This window comes from Anarrhichthys ocellatus, unplaced genomic scaffold (assembly GCF_004355925.1).
Source record: "Anarrhichthys ocellatus isolate YVR2014 unplaced genomic scaffold, GSC_Weel_1.0 scaffold103, whole genome shotgun sequence".
Classification (NCBI taxonomy): domain Eukaryota; kingdom Metazoa; phylum Chordata; class Actinopteri; order Perciformes; family Anarhichadidae; genus Anarrhichthys; species Anarrhichthys ocellatus.
Window position 1 is genome coordinate 321,483 of NW_022280133.1, and position 6,615 is coordinate 328,097.

The following is a 6,615-nucleotide window of genomic DNA, read 5'->3' on the forward strand; positions in this document are numbered from 1 at the left end:
GAGGTCTTAGGGACAATCAGAAGACGTGTAGAACCCTTCATTAAAGGGATATCCTGCGGTTTAGTACGTGTACACATCTATTTTAGGACAACGAGGACATCTGTTACGCAACTAAGCTGGCTGCCCATCCACGCTGTCTTTATTCTTATAGTTGCTTTGTTGTTGTGGGCTAAATGTTACCTACACCCTATTTTACCCTTTCAATTATCGCTATCTTCATGTCTTAACTGTGAGGGAGTTCTGCTGCTGCAATGATGCGATAAAAGCGCTCAATCTCATCTCTCATCTTAATTGCGGTCTGGATAAGACCCTCTGATGATGTTGGCACGTGATACGCAGGCTTTAACCCGTTACATTATCAGAAGACCCCGCTGTCTGACCACTCTGCTCTTATCTGAACAGACAGGCGAGCATGTGACAGAACCGGACCCCTGCTAGTCCAGGATCATGGGGAGTTTGGGTCAAATTCTTCTCTCTCTGCAACAGCTCCACCTTTAGTGTGACACACTGGCTCTCTCCTGCAGAAATTCTCTCTCTTACACACACACACACACACACACACACACATGCAAACAAAGCACCCCTGCGCATATACTTCAATCCTAAAGCTGATGTGTTGACTGGATACCCATAATTATCTGCATAACACACCCGCACATGAACCAAAGCCCTGCTTTGATTCAGACGTGGTCAGCGGCCAGACATAATCGCCAGCGTGATCTCTAGCCTCCGGGGTCAGGGTGCAGAATGTCTGGGATCCCAAAAGTCCACGGGTCACATTTGACCCTTCAGGGCTACGGTCACAGAACCAGCTGGAAAGTCACGTATGAAAGAGCTGCAAAATGAAGGGGTCCGAAACCTTCACAAGCCTCCAGCTAAAACACATGGACATCTGAAAAGGTCCGGACCATTTTTTTTGGCCTGTGGTGCAAAGTTGTCTATTTAGAAATCTTTCCAGAGGAATATTTGAGTCACAGTTTGCAACACCTACGCAGTGAATTACTTTACAATCGTACTCAGCATGGCGAGCTATTGTTTTCCTCTGTGATTTCACTACCATTTCTCTCCTCGTTTGACAACGTGTGTAGTTTTTGGCATGCATGCCCCTGTGTTGTTTAATCAGGAATCAGTTGTCCATATGGCCGTCTTTCCCAGCTGCATGTCATGAAGTCATCCACCTCGGGTTTTTTCTGCTTCCTTAGGTCTAAATGTCTCCCACTTCAGCAATCAGAAGCCCATGTGATCTGTTGATATGAAAATAGAGGTGGATAATGTAATATGATGACTCATTTTGATCTGACTTTTATTTTTAAACCTTGCAAATTCCCTCTGTGAGCTCCTGGAATAGTCTGAGCAAAATGATCATTGAATACTTCACAAAAGCTTATGTTGGTTGATGTAAAGACAACCAAATAAGGTAATACAATTAGGTTTATGAAAAAGACAATAAAGCCAATATTGATACCATGAGAGGCATTCATCTGGATATGGAGCGGCTTCGCTTGAAGAGCAATGTTCTGTCAGTACAGTGCTACAGAGGCCAAAGCACACCCACAGAGAGGCCTGTCAGCTCTCCGTCCTCCAGAAACATCACTGCCACTCATTTGTAAACACAGCTTAACACTTTTTACACTACAAAGAGAATCCTTTAGTGCTGTCATACCAACCAGACATCCGTCAGGATTCCTGCTAAGGCAGTGATAAGAGGCTCAAAGAGCATCAGCGGTGTTGGAGAGGGGGGTGGGGGCAATGTCTCGCCAAGAAGAATGCTCACCTTCTATAGGGCAGGTATTGTCCTTTCAATCTCTTTCACTTTGAATTCCTCTCCCAGCAGGCCTGGTGGAGATAAAGCAGAGAGAATATAGGTCGCGCCGTTGAGGTGCAGGTATATTTCATCCAGAGGTCAGAGTGGACAGGCCACAGCTGTCCAGAGGTGAGATGGACTGATGCCTGCAGTGTCCCCGCCCACACACACGCACACACACCTCTAACCCGCCAAGCAACCCAACCTCTCATTCTGTGGCTCTCAGACCTTCTCGTTCACAGTCACCGGGGCTTTGACACTAATTCTCTCTGAGCCACAAACTAAACCCAGTCATTACTGTCGTGCTTTGTCTTCCTTATGTGTGTTCCTTGTGATTAGTGTCCATTCTTCAGCCACGCCTTAAACGATTTCCACATCTCTGTGCCTTCAACTACATGTTATTTTAAGTTAGCTCCACTTACGCTTCTGGCGTCATAATTCCATGATCATTTTTGCGTTCTTGATAAGTAAACAAATTTAGCTCTGCAGCAAAAGAGATTTATCATTTTTGTTCAAGGTTAATCCCAACAATCAATGCTCATCTTAAACCTTCAATTAAAATTCAACGAAGTCCGGATGGAGAGAATTTCCTCATGCAAAGGTCCTGGCATTGAGATTTAGTCCCATATTAAAGAAGCCTAACAGCTGTATCAACGTTAGTCAGCAACTGGCTGTTAAATCAAATAAAGAAAGTTCAATTGAATAATATCTCAACGATATTCATTGTCAGTTTTCAAATTGAACTGGATGAATTATAAATGATACATACTCTAATAAATAAATAAATGTTCTTCTCTCATGTATTCATTTAGCTTATCAATACTCCAGTCTTTAATAATTTAGCACGGGTTCGTTTTTACTACCGGGTTTCAGTACCCGTCTCCAGTGAGCGTACTCGCATGTCTATGCCCAGTTGAGCCTGCAACATGTTTTCTGAATTATTGTTTTTTTTGTCCTTCAGGACGATGAAGGGATAGATCTAACATTAGGGCCGGTCACTAGTGTGGACATTTTCAGATTTACCTGATTCATTCAGACCTCTTCAAGGAAAATGTGTATTAAAATGCTGAAGTTTCAGGCAGGGCCCTGGTTAGTGTTGTCTTCTCAAACAGAAAAGTGATCCTCTCGACTAATGACAAATAAAAGTGTAAATCCGTCTGCTTGGGGTGGAGGCGTTGATGGACGGCTACAGATGATTTCTCTCAAGTCGGTTTTGGTTACAGGAGTTGTGGTCCAATTGAGGTTTGACACAACTTTCCGGGTAGTGAAGTGAAATCTGTCATTGACTGATGAAAAGCAGACTGGACACTCATCCAGAACCGAGAACGCTGCCAGTACGGATGTTTAAAGGGCGTGGCTAACATTTCAGGTGCTATCGAGTTTTTCTTTTGACTCAGGCCTGTTTTACCTCAACAAGCGAAACTTTTAATGCCAAAATACATTTTCAAGTCATATTTAACTGCGCATTCCAATATAATTTACACTGAATGTTTCAATTAAAAGTGCATAATATGAGGTTGGGGGCATTTCAATTGCCTCTCAAAGGCTCTCAACATGGCGGCGCCTGAGCTGGGGGCTCGTAGCTAACGGTGCTAACAGTACAAACTACAGCGAATGTGCTGATGGAGCTTAGTGTGTGTTTTTACCTGAGGGATGATGTGCCATTGTGAGCTAGCGAAGCAGCCTGCTGTTCTATATGTAAAAAAATATCTATTATGGCCTTCTATTATCCCCATTTAACCCTTTCTAAGCATTTTAGGAGCAGTGGGCTGCTGTGAAGCGCCCGGGGAGCATCTAGCTATTATGGTCCACAGCCTCCTGATTTGGGTCTTTCGCTCTCTGTGGCGCATAGAGATTTAAGATCTTTTACTCTTTGTACTTCCTGAGGGTCACTGGATCACTTCTACATTAGGGATCCATCAGCTCCATTTCAGATGACGGCAGATTAAGTAATGCATCCTGACAAGTGTCCTGGTTATCGTCACTCACTACTCCATGCATAACGGTTTGGGTTCAGTCAAAATGTACGGAAAGTGCACGGCTTGGATAAGAACGACTCTTTAAGTCTAGATAATGTGTGCTTGGAAATCTGGCTCTTGCAACAAGAGTGTGTGACACCGGGCAAATCACACTCGGGCCATAAGAAATCTGTGTGTTGCAGTTCTGCTAAACGTACTATTTTCAACTTTTAAAAAGGATTTTCTTAAGGGTTCCTCTTCCAGAGGGGGGCTGCAATGTGCAGCGAGCATCTTAACTACAAACATGAACCGTCCTGATTCCTGTGTGTGAAGGAGGGCACGGATATCCAGCAGAGCAGCTGGATATCCGGATATCACAAAATGTGACCCACCTGGATTTCACTCTGTCATGCTTAGCTCAGGATATTCATAACCAGTGCATTTTTGTATTTTGAATTATGCAATACGTCTCCTGACATGACTCCCTATAATCAGAACCACAACTTGCTGAAACTTTATCTTTAAGAACCATGTTGAGCAATAGCAGTTGCGCCTGGAGGTAGGTTTTTAATGGCAGTGTTGTTCAAAAACATCAGAGACATTTACATCAAGGACTTCATTATTCATAGCAAATTGGTACGATGCCAGTAAACCAATGCAAGCGCAACTTCATCACTTTGTCTGACCTAAAGCTGGTTACATGCTTCTTTAGATACAGCCTAGCACAGGTAAAACATACTCTCATTTTAAGGGAAGCGATGCCAGTGACCGCGTCATAGCTAATGCTAGGACTTGTAGCTTTGCCTCTAGCCCACTGTGTGGATGGTATTGATTTTGTTTTCTTAAATGTTTCCATTTGTTCCTGAGGTCCAAACTGAATCTGCATCATTAAAAAAAAAAGAAAAACGTGTTGAATGTATTGAAGTTATACAATAACGATAATACAGCCAAATAAACAAAACCATTATTTGCTAAAGATCACAGAGAACTTATGTTTCCAGGCATCCTTTATGATGTGCAGAAACCGCAGGGATCAATTAGGCCTGTGACATCACGATGCTGTGAATGCGTCAATAGCGGAGTTGCCTTTGGTACTACTCATCCTCACTGGGGAGGTGGTGTGTGTGTTGTGAAGTAGTGAGACAGAGACTAATAGAGGGACTCGGGATAAGAAAGAAAGAGAGAGAGTTGGCTGTGGCACAGCAGTGGTTCACTTGAGATCTCTTGTTCCGTCCTCTGATTTCCCAACACTAAGCATGAACATATGAGAGCAGCAACCCTTTTTTTTCACTCTCTCTCTCTCTCTTTTTTCACATTTACCTTCTTGTGTTACACCTTCCTGTTGCTCTGTCACCTTCGACTCTCTTCTGTTGCTCTCTGACTCTCTGCCCGACTCACACAGAGGATATCTCCCAACTCCAAACACTGCAGAGTTAAAACAAACCCATCTTGCCACAGTGAAAATAAACCACTTTCTCTCCCTTTCTCTGCCTCTCTCTCTCAGACCCCCCCTCCCCCCCTATTTAGCCTCAGTGAAAATAAACAGCCTGGTCTCTATTTATTTTACGTAGGGAGACCTGACCACCGCAGAGTTTCCTTCGAGCCATTCCATCCCTAACCTGCTTAATTTCCCTGTTAGAACAACGAAATCTGAAACCCCGCGCTGCTAATTTGTGACATGTGAACGTATTAGGAACCAATTAGATGTCGGTGTCTTCATATGCCAAAGTCCACCCTCCCAGTTCAACTGTGATCTCACAGCAGACGTGATTTCCTAATGAAAGAAATGTTGTCTTGAAGTGCTACATACTCTGTTACTCATAGCCCTTACATGTGCAGTGATGATGCATTGTCCCGTGTCAAAAATCTTTGAGGTCATCGGTGAAGCCGAGCAGCTTTTTCCTCTGTTTCTGAGGAAGGTGACACATTACAGATGCCAGGAAGTGCAGCATGCATGTGGACGTAAGCAAACCCGTGGCTAAGGCACGGGAGATGCAGGGAGAATAATGATCGGTTTGCACGTGGGTGTGTTATTGCCAAACATGCGAGGGGGGTTTCAGCAAGTGTTAATGACCCAGGAGTCCCAGTGCATTTCTCATTTTGGGCTTTAGAGGTTGAATCAACTCAACAGTTGCTGTGGTTACACGGGCCAAATATAACGGGCGGCTACCACCAGAGTATGTACATGAGTGCTGAATACAATGATGGGATGAGATGTCCTGTCAACATACCCTACAGTAAGTCATGTGAAAGAGGAGCTCTGACATGCACAGTAGTCTGAATCCAGCACTCCAGCATGGGTGAGCTCTAAAAACCAATCGAACTTGCATCGACGACACTAATGTTAGTCTGCACGTGTGCTTCTCACGAAACAAGAATAACCCACTGACACCCATGTATCCAGAAGAACCTAATCTTTAAACAATCGTCCCCTACATATGTGTACATGCATGAATATTGACCTCTGCATTTAACCCATCCTAAGTATGAGGGTTCAGACAGTAGATTACAGATTACGGCCTCATGACGTGGGAACTAAGTCTGACTTTGAGGCTGAAATTTGACTGCATGTTGGAAGGCCAATACTCAAATACAATAGATCTCATTTATATACAGTTGTGTGAAAAAGTGCTTGCCCCCTTCCTGATTTCTTATTTCTTTGCATGTTTGTCACACTTAAATGTTTCAGATCATCAAACAAATTTAAATATTAGACAAAGATAACACAAGTAAACACAAAATGCAGTTTTTAAATGAAGGTTTTTATTATTAAGGGGGAAAAAAAATCCAAACCTACATGGCCCTGTGTGAAAAAGTGATTGCCCCCTAAACCTAATAACTGGTTGGGCCACC